The sequence below is a fragment of the Hylobates moloch genome, unplaced genomic scaffold (assembly GCF_009828535.3).
Source record: "Hylobates moloch isolate HMO894 unplaced genomic scaffold, HMol_V3 SCAFFOLD_6, whole genome shotgun sequence".
Classification (NCBI taxonomy): Eukaryota; Metazoa; Chordata; class Mammalia; order Primates; family Hylobatidae; genus Hylobates; species Hylobates moloch.
The window spans coordinates 49,896,316-49,912,055 of NW_026652281.1; the positions used below are offsets into that span (position 1 = coordinate 49,896,316).

Consider the following 15,740-nt stretch of genomic DNA (forward strand, 5'->3'; position numbering starts at 1 on the left):
ACCCCAATGGCATAAAATAATATAAAAGCAAAGATCCCCTTCCAAAGGACAACAACTTCAAAAATTAAAGAAACATCAGTTTACATAGATGAGAAAGAACCAGGGCAAGAAATCTGGTAACTCAAAAAGTCAGTGTCTTCTTTCCTCTAAACAACTGCACTAGCACCCCAGTAATGGTTATTAACCAGGCTGAAATGGCTGAAATGATAGAATTAGAATTCAGAATTTGGATGGCAACAAAGATCATCGAGATTCAGGAGAAAGTTGAAACCCAATCCAAGGAATTTAAGGAATCCAATAAAATGATACAAGAGGTGAAAGATGAAATAGCCATTTTAGGAAAGAACCTAACTAAACTGATATAGCTGAAAAACTCACTACAAGAATTTTGTAATACAACTGGAAGTATTAACAGCAGAACAGGCCAAGCTGAGGAAAGCATCTCAGAGCTTGGAGATGGGTTCTTTGGATCAACTCAGTCAGACAAAAATGAAGAAAGAAAAGTAAGAATGAACAAAATCTCCAGGAAATATGAGATTATGTAGAGAGACTGATTAAACTTATAACTAATTGTCATCCCTGAAAGAGAGGGAAAGAAAACAAGCAACTTTGAAAATATATTTGAGGATGTTGTCCTTGGAAACTTCCCCAACCTCACTGGAGAGGTCAACATTCAAACTGAGGGGATTCAGAGAACCCCAGCATAATACTTACAAGATGACCATTCCCAACACACATAATTATCAGATTCTCCAAGGTCAACATAAAAGAATAAACATTAAAGGCTGCTAGAGGGAAGGGGCAGGCCACCTACAAAGGGAACCTCATCAGTCTAACAGTGGACCTTTCAGCAGAAACTTTACAAGCCAGAAGGGAATGGGGGCCCACATTCAGCATTCTTAAAGAAAATAAATTCCAACCAAGAGTTTCATATCCAGCCAAACTAAGCTTAATAAGTGAAGGAGAAATAAAATCCTTTTCAGACAAGCAAATGCTAAGGGAATTTGTTACTACCAGACCTGCCTAACAAGAGGTCCTTAAGGGAATGCTAAACATGGAAACAAAAGACCATTACTGGCCACCACAAAAACACTCTTATGTACATAGACCATTGACACTCTAAAGCAACTACATAATCAAGTCTGCATAAACACTAGCTAACAATGTGATGACAGGATAAAATTTGAACATATACAACAGGATAAAATTTGAATATTAACCTTGAACGTAAATAAGCTTAACACTCCACTTAAAAGGCATGGAGTGGAGTGGAAACTTTTATAAAGAAGAAACACCCAACTGTATGTTGTCTTCAAGAGATCCATTTCACATGCAATGATGCTCATAGGCTCAAAGTAAAGGGATGGAAAAAAATCTACCAAGCAAATGGTAAACAAAAAAGCAGGGGTTGCTATTTTAATTTCAGGCAAAAGAGGCTTTAAACCTTTTGAAAACAACGGTAATAATAAAAGACAAAGAGGGAGTCTTAGAGACCTACAAAGAGATTTAGATAACCCCACTGAAAGTATTAATACTTAAACAGTATTAACACAAATACCGAGACAGTATTAATACAAATACCAAGTATTAATCATACTAAGAACCATTGAGGCAGAAAACTAACAAAGATATTTGGGACCTAAACTTGACATTTGATGAAATGGACTTAACAGACATCTACAGAACACTCCACCCAACAACAACAGAATATACATTCTTCTCGTTTACATATGGCACATACTCTAAAATTAACTATATAGTAAACCACAAAGCAATACTCAACAAATTAAAAAAAAATCATACCAATGACACTCTTGCACTGCAGGGCAATAAAAATGGAAATTAATACTAAAAAAGTCTCTCAAAACCATACAATTACATGGACGTTAAACAACCTGCTCCTGGATGACTTCTAGGTAAACAATGAAATTAAGGCAGAAATCAAGACATTCTTTAAAAATAATGAAAACAAATATACAACCTACTAGAATCTCTGCAACACAGCTAAAACAGTTTCAAGAGGAAAGTTTATAGTGCTAAATATCACTCATTAAACACAATAGGGTTATAGCCAACAATACTTTCAGGAGCCCACAAGAAATTTTAATCTTTTTTAAAACCAGAAGAAAAAATAAGCTTTTAGGTTGAAATAATTATTTTAATACATTCATCTTTATGTCAAGATAGTCACAAAATATTATTTTGTCACAATGAAGATGTATATTGATATTTTCACAGAGAAAGAGACTCACAAAGGTAAAAGTACCAAGGGCCCACAAAAGCAATAATGCTGCCATGCTTTGGTATTATGACAGATTCTGTAATTGTTAGCACCAAGGCCATTTACAACCATCTTTTCCCTGATTTCCTCTAGTAGAAAGGCTGGAAAACTAGGAGATTCATCTTCCCAGATTGCAGTTAGGAATGGCATATATCCTGGCCGGGTGCAGTGGCTCACACCTGTAATCCCAGCAATTTGGGAGGCTGAGGTGGGTGGATCACCTGAGGTCGGGAGTTTGAGACCAGCCTGACCAACATGGAGAAACCCCGTCTCTACTAAAAATACAAAAAATTAGCTGGGTGTGGTGGTGCATGCCTGTAATCACAGCTCCCTGGGAGGCTGAGGCAGGAGAATCATTTGAACCTGGGAGGCAAAGGTTGCAGTGAGCTGAGATCGTGTCATTGCACTCCAGCCTGGGCAACAAAAGCGAAACTCCATCTCAAAACAAACAAACAAACAGAATGGCATATATCCAGTTCCAGCTAGTAAGATAGAAAAACCATTTGCTAAGCAGTCCCTCTGAAAAACCATTTTAAAAGTGATTAAAATGTTCCCTTTGCTTAGGAAAATGGCTGACCCATGGTAAGCACACTATAAATAATACTACTACTAATAATAGCAATAATAATTTTGTCCACAAAAAGATCATAATGTAGAACAAAATGATGACTGCTGATATTAATTTCCCATTTCCTACTTATTCCCTGGTTTAAAAAGTATTGGCTAGAATGGAAACTATAATGGTCAGATAACTCTGGATAATAGCATGCCCTAGAAGCTAGCCGAAAGTGCCAATGGTAACCTGTCACATTGCAAGCCCCCAAGAGAATGGTTGGTCCCTCTCAGAGGTAGGTGTTTCATGGCAAGGATTAAAGCTGTTAATTATAGGATATTTGGACAGTGGTGAAACCCAGAGGACTGAATTATGTGATGGTTTACAGATTTTGCAAATTGTTGCTGTTCAGAATTTACGTGGGTGTTTGTGATATATGCCATCCAATCTTTCTCAATTTCGCGTGGTGAGGGGGCTGGCTACTGATGCTGTCAAAGTGGTTAGTGGTAGTGGAATGTATCATCTAGCTCTAGTCCACAAAATCTAAAATTCCTTAAAATGTTTTTGATTGGCTGTGCAATGCCTGTATGACTTCATCCTTTCCCAGCTGCTTCTCCCGCTTTCCAATCCTCTTTCTTCTTTATCCAGACTACACGTTTCACTTTACTCCAATGTCCAAAAGCATCTGTGATTCCCATTACTTACATAAGGACTCTGACATCCTCAATTTATAATTCAGATATTTCCACAATTAAGTCCCAGTCTAATTCTGTTTCATTTTGCCTTTACATGTGTTTCCTCTGCAACTTCTGAAAGAACCATGAGTGCACCTGCTATGTCATGCTGTTTGAAATCTCCTTCTCAATATTTAATTTCCATTTGTGTCTTACTGATTATTTTGGGTTCAATTCGAGTCACTTCTCCACTCTTGAAATTTTCTCAGGCTACAGTGATTTTTTTTTTCTCTTTTGAACTATTTTGGCTCTCCCCCTAATTTTATGATCTGTAACCTCACCTAAGAAGCTAATGCATATACACTTCTTTTTTTTTTTTTGAGACAGAGTCTCGCTCTGTCGCCCAGGCTGGAGTGCAGTGGCGCAATCTCGGCTCACTGCAAGCTCCACCTCCCAGGCTCACGCCATTCTCCTGCCTCAGCCTCTCCGAGTAGCTGGGACTACAGGCGCCCGCCACCACGCCCGGCTAATTTTTTGTATTTTTAGTAGAGACGGGGTTTCACCGTGGTCTCGATCTCCTGACCTCGTGATCCGCCCGCCTCGGCCTCCCAAAGTGCTGGGATTACAAGCGTGAGCCACCGCGCCCGGCCGCATATACACTTCTTAACGTAGTATAGGAAAGGAAAGAAAAAAAAGGAATTGCCTTAAAATGTCATGAAATTTTGAATATGTATATTTTGAATCTCTTTAGTGAGAATATAAATTTTTTAAAGAGGTTTTATTATCTAATTTTTCTCCTGTACCTCATAGTGCACAATACTGCGGGACACACACTTGCTAGACAACACGTGAACACTCAAGGATAGTGGTTATTTACGTGGTTTTCTGGGATCTCTTGAGAATACTTCCGAGAGATCTGAAAGTTCAAAATTATTTTCGTAATAATGCTGAAATACCAATGCCCTTCATACTTATCACAAGTGTATTATTGTGGAGTTTTTCCAGAGGCTACATAACCAGAGATGTTGTAGCAGATTAAAGGTATAAGCAAATATGAGAAGCTCATTGTCTTCTTTCTATTAGCTAAACATTTAAGAGATTGGTAAAAATGGAAAATACTACTTTCTCACTAAATTTTTGGTTTTAAATAAAATATGTCATTAATAGTGAACAGGTAATGGTTTATTATGGTTATTTTAAAATGAGTAAGTACATATTGTTTACTTTTTCAATTTAATCAATATAAATTACAGTAAATATTGGCAGATATAATCCATATCCATAAAAGTTCTTCAGAGACCCTTGTCATTTCTTTTGAAAAAACTTTTGAAATCAATCTTTCTACATCCTTTCCTCCTTTGGATCCTCCCCCTACATATGAGTGAGAACATGCAATATTTGTCTTTCTGTGCTTGGCTTATTATCACTTAACATAATAAGCTCAGAATTTAATTCTTTTTTTATGGCTAAATAGCATTTCACTGTGTATGTACCACATTTTCTTTATCCATGTGTCTATTGATGAACAGTTAGGTAGATTCCATATCTTGGATATTATGAACAGTGCTGCAATAAATATGGGAGTGCAGATATCTCTGCAATTTTTTCATTTCTTTTCTTTTGGATATAAACCCATTAGCAGAATAGCTGGATCATATGGCAGCTCTGTTTATAGTTTTTTGAAGAATCTCCATACTGTTCTCTACAGTGACTGTACTAATTTACATCCCTTCCAACAGCGTATGAAGATTCCCCTTTCTCCATATCCTGGCTAGCTTCTGTTATTTCCTTCCTTTTTGATAAAAGTTATTCTGAATGGGGTGAGATGATATCTCCTTGTGGTTTCGATTTGCATTTCTTTGATGATTGGTGATTTGGGGCATTTTTTCGTATACTTGTTAGCCATTTGTCTTCTTTTGAGCAATGTCTATTCAGATTTTTGCCCATTTTAAAATTAAATAATTACTTTTTTGCTATTGAGTTGTTTGAGTTCCTGATATATTCTAGCTATTAATCAATTTTCAGATGGATACTTTGCAAATCTTATTTCCCATTGTGTGTGTTCTCTCTTCACTTTGTTTATTGTTTCCTTCTGCTATGCAGAAGCTTTTAGCTTGATGTAATCTCATTTGTCTATTTTTGCTTTGGTTGCCTGTGCTTTTGAGGTCTTAAACAAAATAACTCACCCAGACCACTGTCCACTAGCATTGTTTTCACCTAGCAGTTTCATAGTTTCAGATCTTAGATTTCAGTCTTCAATTTTGATTTGATTTTTTTGTATGTGGTGAGAGATAGGGGTCTAGTTTCATTATTCTGAGTATGGTTATACAGATTTCCCAACACCATTTATTAAAGCTACTGTTTTTTTCTTGATGTATGTTTGTGATGCCTTCATAAAAAATGAGTTAGCTGTAAATGCATGGAATTATATTTGGGCCCCCTATTCTGTTCCATTGTTTCTGATTTTATGCCAGTCCACGTTTCTGATTTTGTGCCAGTAGCATGCTAATTTGGTTACCATAGCTTAGTAGTGTATTTTAAAGTCACGTAGTGTGATGTTCTTTTGTTCTTTTTGCTCAGGATTACTGCGGCTACATGGGGTCTTTTGTAGTTTCATATAAATTTTAGTTTATCTATTTCTGTGAAGAGTGTTATTTGTATTTTGATAGGGATTACATAGAATCTGCAATTGTTTTGGGTAGAATTGTTGTTTTAGCAATATTAGTTCTTCCAATTCATAAGCTTGGCATATCTTTCTATTTTTTGTGTTTCTTTCAATTTCTTTTATCAGTATTCTATAGTTTTCCAAGAGGAAAAACTTATTTATAAAAATAAATCTTTCATCTCCAGTTAAATTGATTCCTGGGTATTATATATTTTTGTATCTATTGTAATTAAGATTACTTGTGTTATTTCTTTTGCAGATTATTTGCTGTTGGTGTATATAAATGTTAGTAATTTTTGTTTGTTGATTATTTTATCCTGAAACTTTACTAAATTCCTTGGTCAGTTCTAACAATTTTTTGGTGGAGTCTTCAGATTTTTCCAAATGTAAGGTCATGCCACCTGTATACAAGGCTAATTTGAATTCTTCTCTTTCTGACTTGGATGCCCCTCCCCACTTTTTAATTGTTCTGTCCCAAACTTCTGGTATTATGTTGAATAAAAGTGGTGAAAGTCAGTAGGCATCCTTGTCTTATTTGAGATCTTAGAGAAAAGGCTTTCAATATTTCCCCATTCAGTATGATGCTGGATGTGGGTTTGTCATATATATGGCCTTTATTATTTTAAGATATATTTCTTCTATACTACATTTTACATATATATTTATATATGTATACGTATACACACTATATATACTATATCTATATTAGTTTAGGGTATTTGGTGAAAAGTAATTGTGGTTTCTACTATTAAAGGTAACTAAAGGTAAGTAATTGCAAAACTGCAATTACTTCTGCACGGAAGAATATATTCCTTCTAAGGTATATTCCTTTGTTGAAAGTTTTTATCATAAAGCAGGGAGCTAAATTTTATCAAATGTTTTCTCAGCATTCTACAGAAATGATCATATGGTTTTTGTTCTTTGTTCTTTTAATGCAATGTGTTGTATTTATTGATTTGCCTATGTTGAAACATCCTTGCATCCCTGGGATGAATCCTATTTGATCATATTGGAAGACCTTTTTAATGTATTTCTGAATTCAGTTAGCTAGTAGTTTATTGAGGACTTTTGCATGTGTGTTCATTAGTGATATTGGCCTGTATTTTTCTTTTTGTTGTGTCTTTGTCTGGTTTTGGTATCAGGGTAATGCTGGCCTCACAGAATGAGTCTGAAAGTATTCATTCCTCCTCACTTTTTTTTTTTTTGAAGAGTTTGAGTAGAATTGATATTAGTTATCCTTTAAACATTTGGTAGAATTCAGCAGTGAAGACATCAAGTCCTGGGATTTTCTTTGATGGGAGACATTTTCTTATGACTTCAATTTATTGATTTCTTGAGGTTTTCTATTTCTTCATGGTTTAGTTTTGGTAGTTTATATGTGTCCAGGAATACATTCAATTCTTCTAGGTTTTTCAATGTATTGGTATACTGTTTTTCATAATCGTCTGTAATAATTCTTTATATTTCTATAATCTCAGTGGTTATGTCCCCTTTTAATTTCTAATTTTATTTATTTGGGTCTTCTCTCTTTTATTAGTTGAGCTAAAGGTTTGCCAATTTTTTTTTCAAAAATCTATTTGTTTCATCGATCTTCTGTTTCTTTGATCTAACTTTTTGTTTTCATTGATTTTTTTTTAGTTGCAGTGTTATTTCTGTCCTGATCTTTATTATTTCTTGTCTCCTATTAATTTTGTGTTTGCTTTGTTCTTGCTTTTCTAGTCCTTCAAGGTGCATCATTAGTTTACCTGAGATTTTTCAACTTCTTTTTGATATAGGCATTTATTGCTACAAACTTTGCTCTTAGTACGCTTTTGCTGTATCCCATAGATTTTGAAATGTACTTCTATTTTTATTTGTTTCAAAAGAGTTTTATATTTTCTTTTTAGTCTATTCACTGACCATATTGGTCATTCAGGAGCATGTCAATATCCATGTGTTTGTGTACTTTCTGAGCTTTCTCTTTTTATTGATTTCTAGTATTATTCCATTGTGGTCAGAAAGACATTCGATTTTGTTTCTAATTTTTTGAACTTGTTGAAACTTGTTTTGTGGCCTAAAATATCATCTATTCTGGAGAATGTCCCATGTGCTGATGAAAATAATGTATATTCGTCAGCAGTTGCATCAACTGTTCTGTAAAGGTCAATTAGGCCTTTTTATTTTAGTATAGTTCAATGTCAATGGTTTTTTGGATTTTCTTTCTAGATGATCTGTTCATTACTAAGAGTAGGGGTGTTAAAGTTTCCTACTAGTATATTATTATATTACAGTCTACCTAACCCTTTAGAGCTATTAATGTTTGCTTTATATACTTGGGTACTCTGCTGTTGGATGCATAGATATTTACAATTGCTATCTTCCATTCTGTATTGACTGTTTTATCTTTATAAGACCTTCTTTGTCTCTTTTTACAGTCTTTTCTAGTCATCTATTTTATCTCATGTAAGTATAGCAACTGCTGCTCTTCTTGGTTTCCATTCACATGAAATATCTTTTTTTTCCTACACTTTCATTTTAGCTGTGATTTTATAGGTGAGGTTTCTTATAGGCAGAATTTAGTTGGATCTTGCTTTTTTATTCATTTAGTCACTCTATATTTTTAACTGGAAAATTGAGTCCATTTGCATTCAGCATTATTATTGATAAGTAAGGCCTTACTACTGCTATTTTGTTGCTTGTTTTCTGGTTGTGTTGTAGCTCCTCTCTCTCTTTCTTCCTGTCATCTTTTGTTGTTAATTGATTTTTTGCTGGTAGAATGTTTTAATGTGTTGATTTTTACTTTTGATGTATCTATTATAGGTTTTTGCATTGTGGTTACCATGAAGCTTATGTGAAATATCTTATAGATATAACAAATTATTTTAAAGAGATGACAACTTGTATTAGATAACACAAAAAAGAGTAAAAACAAACAAACAAAGAAAAAAATAAAAACAATCTTTATATTTTAACTCCATCATCCCACATTTTGAATTTTGGTTGTCTCAATTTACATTTTTTATTGCCTATCTTTTAATAAGTTTCTGTAGCTAACATTATATGTATTTATCTTTTAGGCTTCATACTAAAGTCATGGGTGGATTGCACACTAGAATTACAGAATTGGAGTATTCTGGGGATGATTTTGTACTTAATTTTACCAGTGGATTTTGTGCCTTTAAATATTTTCTTTATTCACATTAGTATGTTTTTGTTGTTCAGATTGAAGAGTTCCCTTTACCATTTCTTGTGAGGTAAGTCTGGTGGTGATGACTTAGCTTTTGTTTGCCTAGGTAAGACTTTGTGACTCCTTATTCTTGAATGATAGCTTTGCTAGATAAAGTATTTTTGAATGGCAGTTTTTTTTTTCCTTTCAACACTTTGAAGATACTCTGCTCCTTCCTGGCCTATGTGGTTTCCACTGAGAAGTCTGTCATCAGATGATTGGCCTTTCTTTACATCTTGTTTGCTTTTTTTCTCTTGCTGATTCTTAGGATCCTCTCATTGTCTTTGACCTTTGAGAGTTTAATTATTATATATCTTGGCATAGTCCTATTTGATGTTCTCTGTCCTTCCTATACCTGAACTTTTATTTCTTTCTCAAGTTTTGGAAACTTTTCTGTTATTATTTTTTGAGTAAGTGTCCTACCCTGTTCTTTTGCTCAGCTCCCTTTTGAATACTAGTAATTCTTAGATTTTGTCTTTTGAGGTAATTTTCTATATCTTATAAGTAGTCTTTATTCCTTTTGATTTTTTTTTTTGTTGTTATTTCTCCTATGACTGTGTACTTCTAAACACCCTGTCTTTGGAAGCACTGATTCTTTCCTCTGCTTGGTCCATTCTGCTGCAAAGAGCCTTCAATGAATTTTTGGATTCAGCAAATATGTTTCTCCATTCCAAGATTTTTGTTTGATCTTTTGTTATTATTTCAATAAAATTTATCTGATAAACTTATAAATTGCTTTTATGTGTTATCTTGGAGATCACTAAGTTTCCTTCAAAATCCTATTTTGAATTATTGGACAGAGAGCTCATGTATCAGTCTTGTTAGGGTCAGTCACTGGTTCATTGCTTTGTCTATTTGGAGAGGTCATGGTTTCTTGTTTGCTGTTGTTTTTGTGTGTGTGTGTGTGTGTGTGTGTGTGTGTGAATGTACCTCTGTGTCTTTGCATTGAACAATTAGTTATTCATTCCAGTTTTCTCTGCCTGGCTTATTTTGTTTTTTATTGGGTATGTTTGCTTAGAGATTCTTCATAATTTATCTGTTGAATTTCTTATACTTTTTTTCCACTAGGTCAATGCCTCCTTTTCAGCACTAGATGGCACATTAAGCCCATGTTGCCTTGGCTCTAGCAAATTATCAGAGACTGATTATCAGAAATAGGGGAGGTCCCAAAGTGGATATCCTGGCAGTGTGAAAAGGCTGGCTGTAGTTTGTGCTCAGGGGCCCTGTGGAATGTACCTCCTACGGCATGGTACTGCTAAGCAGCCACTCTGATTTGGCATGTCATTTGGCTGAATTACAGAGCAGTTTCTAGCATTCAGGATGTTAGTCCTGCCTCTCTACTTCGTCTTTGGCTGTCTTCAGAGATGTTTCTCCTTTTAGGTACTCACAATGCTTCCCACAATTTGAGGTAGGGACAGGTCTCCTGTCAGGGAACATAAGACAGTAGAGAAGCTGACTGTCAACCTCAGTCTCACTTTCTCCAGTGTAGAAACTGAGAGTCAATGAACATTTTCTACATATTTGGGGCTGGGCAGATTCCAGGGAGGGGTGTCATTGTCATGAACATCTGATTCTCTTACTGTCTGCTGGAGTTTTTTCACTTCTCTGTGGCTCTAGGAACTGATTCATCCTCATATTTGTGTTCTAGGATATTGCTGGTGATCATCTTGGTGCTATATATTTGTTTTTGGTTTTCTGTAGAAGGGAGTGAAGCCAGCTTGTTTCTATGCCATCATTTTCGAATTGGAAGTATGACTATAGGGCACCACAGCCTTGAACTCCTGGGCTCAAGTGATCTTCTTGTTTCAACCTTCCAAGTCACTAGAACTACAGTCTCATGCCACTGTGCTCAGCTGATAACTTCTAAGAATATAAAAAGTTCCTGAATTTAAAATGTGAGAGACTTGCTAATCAAGGAGAGCATATGCTTTACTGTGGAAATTTAATTCAGAAGGAGAGATGATAGGTCAAGGCAAGGCGAAAGGAATGATAGAGATACCACCAGGTCCTATAATTTAAAAAGTGAAGATGCATTGGACAAACATTTCAGCAAGTTTCCTTTGAATAAGAAATTTATATAAAAGTCAAAATGTCTTAAATGCAGGGAAATTAAGGTTAGAGATTTGCAAAATGTTTCTTTTTTCAACATTAATATGCCCTTCATTTGTTAAATTCTATACTGTGTACTTCAGCTATTGCTTTGAATTGGAAATTTCTGTAAAAATTATCTAAAGTCTGATATTCCTGATTCACATCTTTAACTTATTCTTACAGATATCCGTCACAGTTTGCATTTTAAAATGTACCTGCTTCTTACACTATTTTGCCATTTAAAAGCTGAAATATAGTATTGTGTATTTCCAAACACTGATACTAATAATGTGTAACATTTGTTGAATGTATGTTATGAGCCTAGTACTCTTCTTAGTTCTCTACACGTATTAACTCATTAAATTTTTTAGAAATAAACACCTTTATTATTCCTGTTTTATAGATGAAAAGCCAAAGAATGCAAAGATTCAAAACTTAACTAAAGTTATTCAGTTAATAAATGATGAAGCCTGTTTTCCCACATAGGCAATCTGGCTCTGGTGCAATTTAGCATAGAATGGTATCCTGGAGGTTTCACAAATATTTATCCTGTCTCCTAAAAAAAAAACAAAAAACTAAAAACAAAAAACAAGGGAGTAGTGAGACAATATCTAATTGATGAAATTAACCAATTTCATATAACCCTTTAAAATTTATAATTCTGGAATTCATAAGTTGTAATCATACCAAAATAATAGGTCTAGAATTACAATGCTGTTGCTACGTGGCATACATTTTTTGCTGATTCAACCTAAGAATAGGCACTCTCAAATTTTAAGGACTTGTTACAACATGTCTAAAATATATAGTATAAAGTCCAAAACCTTGTCTCTGGAGCCGTTGTAACTATTTCTAATTCCCCAAATTGTGTGTTAGGCAATGTTAGAAGCTGTGACACAGTACTTGTATGGTGATAATATAATTGGTAAATAAACGTTAGTATGGAGGAAAGTAAGAAAGCTGGTAAGTTCTGGGATCAGAGATGATTGTGCTACAGATAAACAAGTCTGGCTGTGAAACTACGACCAGAATGAGGATCCAGAATAGTTAATGTGGATATCCACTCTTTTGACAGCAGCTATAAAGGCAATCCTAGGCTCTGTTACTGCCAGGACTTTGCTCTGGTGCAGTTCACTGGTGTAGTCTTTTCACCATTCTGGAAATAGACAATGGGTAGAACCTTTCACCCTATAGGGTGTGACTTGCTTTTCTAACTAAATATTTGTTGCTAATCAGTCTCAATTATGCAATTAATTTGAAAATTTATACATCAGAGTCTTCATTAATCTATCCCATTTATCTTTGCACAAAGTTCATTTAATGAATAACTTGCTCTGAATTTGTGAGTTATTATTTAGTGCTTCAGAAATCCAATGACTAAGGCCATGAGGCAAGCAGATGTGCTGTATCAGCTTCAGCAGTGTCATTTTCCTTGGCTTTCCCCTGTGAAGTTCTCAAGGCCTAAACATCTTGAGCATGCAGTCTGTTGGCTTCAGGAATGTGAGTGGGATCCAGAGAAGGGCTCATGGCTTTGGGTGGGGGAAAGAGTGCAATCTGCATCTTGTTCACTTCCTCCCGGTTTTCTGTTGTCCTGATGTTATCAGGGTAAAATCAGAGCTCCTACTGAGTTGTCAAGTCTTATGCATTTCTGTTTTCTGTCCAGGCCTTTGGAATTAAGGAGAATTTAAAGAAATGGTGTATGGGGCGAAGGAAACAAACAAACAAACAAGGAAATGAAAACCAGAAGAGAAAGCAGCCCAAGATGGTAACGGAGCTCAGATGGAGCTTGTAAAGATAGAAATCGCCTCCAGTGTAATTTGGGGTTAGAGACAGCACTTGAGATAGTCAATGAGTTTCTCAATTCCAGTGCAAGGGTTCCAGTTTTAAGACTTGGGCTTCCAGAGCAACACATATAGGAGAAAAACATATAGTTGAATGCAGCTTAAATGCATGCAAGAGATAGTTACTTAGTGATATGGTTTGGCTCTGTGTCCCCACCCAAATCTCATCTTGAATTATACTCCCATAATTCCCATGTCTTGTGGTAGGGACTCGGTGGGAGATAATTAAATCATGGGGGCAGTTTCCCCATATTGTTTTCGTGGTAGTGAATAAGTCTCATGAGATCTGATGGTTTTATAAGGGGTTTCTGCTTTCACTTCTCTCTCTCTCTCTTTAGTTCTTGCCAAAACCATGTAAGAAGTGCCTTTTGCCTTCTGCCTTGATTGTGAAGCCTCCCCTGCCATTAAACCTATTTGTTTTTCTTTCTTTCTTCTTCATTTTTTTTTTTTTTTGGTGTGCACTTTTATTCAACTGGTCTCAGGTCAGTGTATAGGTAAGCCCTGCCTACCTCCACCCACTCCCAGGGAGACCAAAAGCCTTCATACATCTCAAGTTAGGGGACAAAAGAGGAAGGCCACAAAGGCTGATCAAAGTAAAACAAAGTAAAAAAGTATTAAGGTGAAGATTAAAAAATTTTTGCATTACATAATTTACATGAAAGCAATGCTATCGCCTCCCCTTTTTGGGCTTGGGAGAGGACTGGGCCATTCTCCTGAGAGTAGTGGGGTGGCTTTTAAGAGGGCAACGGACTTCCTGTAACAATATATCTCATGATATTTGGGATGACTACGAAAAAAAGTACAGTGTACAATCAAAGTCCTCAGCCATATTGCAGAACTTTGGGGGATGCTTCCTCCAGCCAACTGCTGTCACCTTCACTGTTCCAGTTTTTAAATCCTGAGTCAAGCCAAAAAACAAAACAAAACAAAGAAAACAAATAAAGCCATGCCAATCTCATCTCGTTTTCTGGGCAAGTTAGGTTTTCTCAAGAAAGGATGTAGTGCAACTAAGTTACAATCTGCCTTGAACATTTGCGGTGGATGAGGAAGGGGTCGGGCTCGTTGTATTCCTTGCTGATCCACATCTGCTGGAAGGTGGAAAGCGAGGCCAGGATGGAGTCACTGGTCCACACGGAGTACTAACTCTCCAGAGCAGCAATGGCGCCAGGGCGGTGGCGCCTTCTGCATCCTGTCCTGCCATGCCAGGGTACATGGTGGTGCCGCCAGACAGCCCCGTGTTGGCATGCAGGTCTTTGCGGATGTCCATGTCACACTTCATGATGGAGATGACAGTAGGATGCCACAGGATTCCATGCCCAGGAAGGAAGGCTGGAAGAGGGCCTGGGGGCTGTGGAACCCCTCATTGCTGATGGTGATGACCTGGTTGTCGGGAGTTTGGGCAGCTCGTAGCTCTTCTCCAGGGATGAGCTGGAGGCCACCGTGGCCATCTCCTGCTCGAAGTCCAGGGTGATGTAGCACAGCTTCTCCTTGATGTCATGCACGATTTCCTGCTTGGCTGTGGTGGTGAAGCTGTAGCGCCCACTCTGTGAGGATCTTCATGAGGTAGTCAGTCAGGTCCAGGCCAGCCAGGTCCAGACGCAGGATGGCATGGAGGAGGGCATACCACTCGTAGATGGGCAGTGTGGGTGACCCCATTACCAGAGTCCATCACAATGCCAGTGGTAAGGCCAGAGTCATACAGGGACAGCACCACAGCCTGGATGGTCACGTATATGGCTGGGGTGTTGCTGAAGCTCTCAAACATGATCTGGGTCATCTTCTTATGATTGGCCTTAGGGTTCAGGGGGGCCTGGGTCAGCAGCATGGGGTGCTCCTCAGGAGCCACATACAGCTTGTTGTAGAAGGCGTGGTGCCAGATCTTCTCCATGTCGTCCCAGTTGGTGCCGTGCTCCATGGGGTACTTCAGGGTCAGGATGCCTCTCTTGCTGTGGGCCTCATCACCCACATAGGAGTCCTTCTGACCCATGCCCACCATCACTCCCTGGCGCCCATGATGGAGGGGAAGACGGCCCAGGGGCGTTGTCACCTGTGAAGCCGGCCTTGCACATGCCAGAGCCCTTGCTGATGAGAAGCGCGGCGATAACATCATTCATGATGAGCTAGCTGCTGCTGTGGATGCCCGGCAGAGCGGCGAGGGCGACGCTCTGTGCTTGTGGGGTGGACGTGGTCTCGGCTGTCCATTAACCCTATTTTTCTTCCCAGTCTCAGGTATGCCTTTATCAGCAGCGTCAAAATGGACTAATACACTTAGCTTAGCATGTCTAGAAAATTTTCTGATTACAGTTTTGACAAGAATATCATCTTTCTGCTCTACCAATCAGAGTGTTATGCCTGTCCCATTCCTAATGTGTTACTTTTCCATTGTTAACCCACTTAAAATAACTTTATGGTCTTGTTGAGATAGAACCT

The 15,740-nt window shown here is 37.2% G+C and overlaps 1 pseudogene; it reads right to left on the reverse strand.

Annotated features, from left to right (window-relative positions):
• Positions 1-14,317: 14,317 nt before the first annotated feature.
• On the reverse strand, positions 14,318-15,424 carry LOC116470541 (uncharacterized; annotated as a pseudogene).
• Between the last annotated feature and the right edge of the window lie 316 nt (positions 15,425-15,740).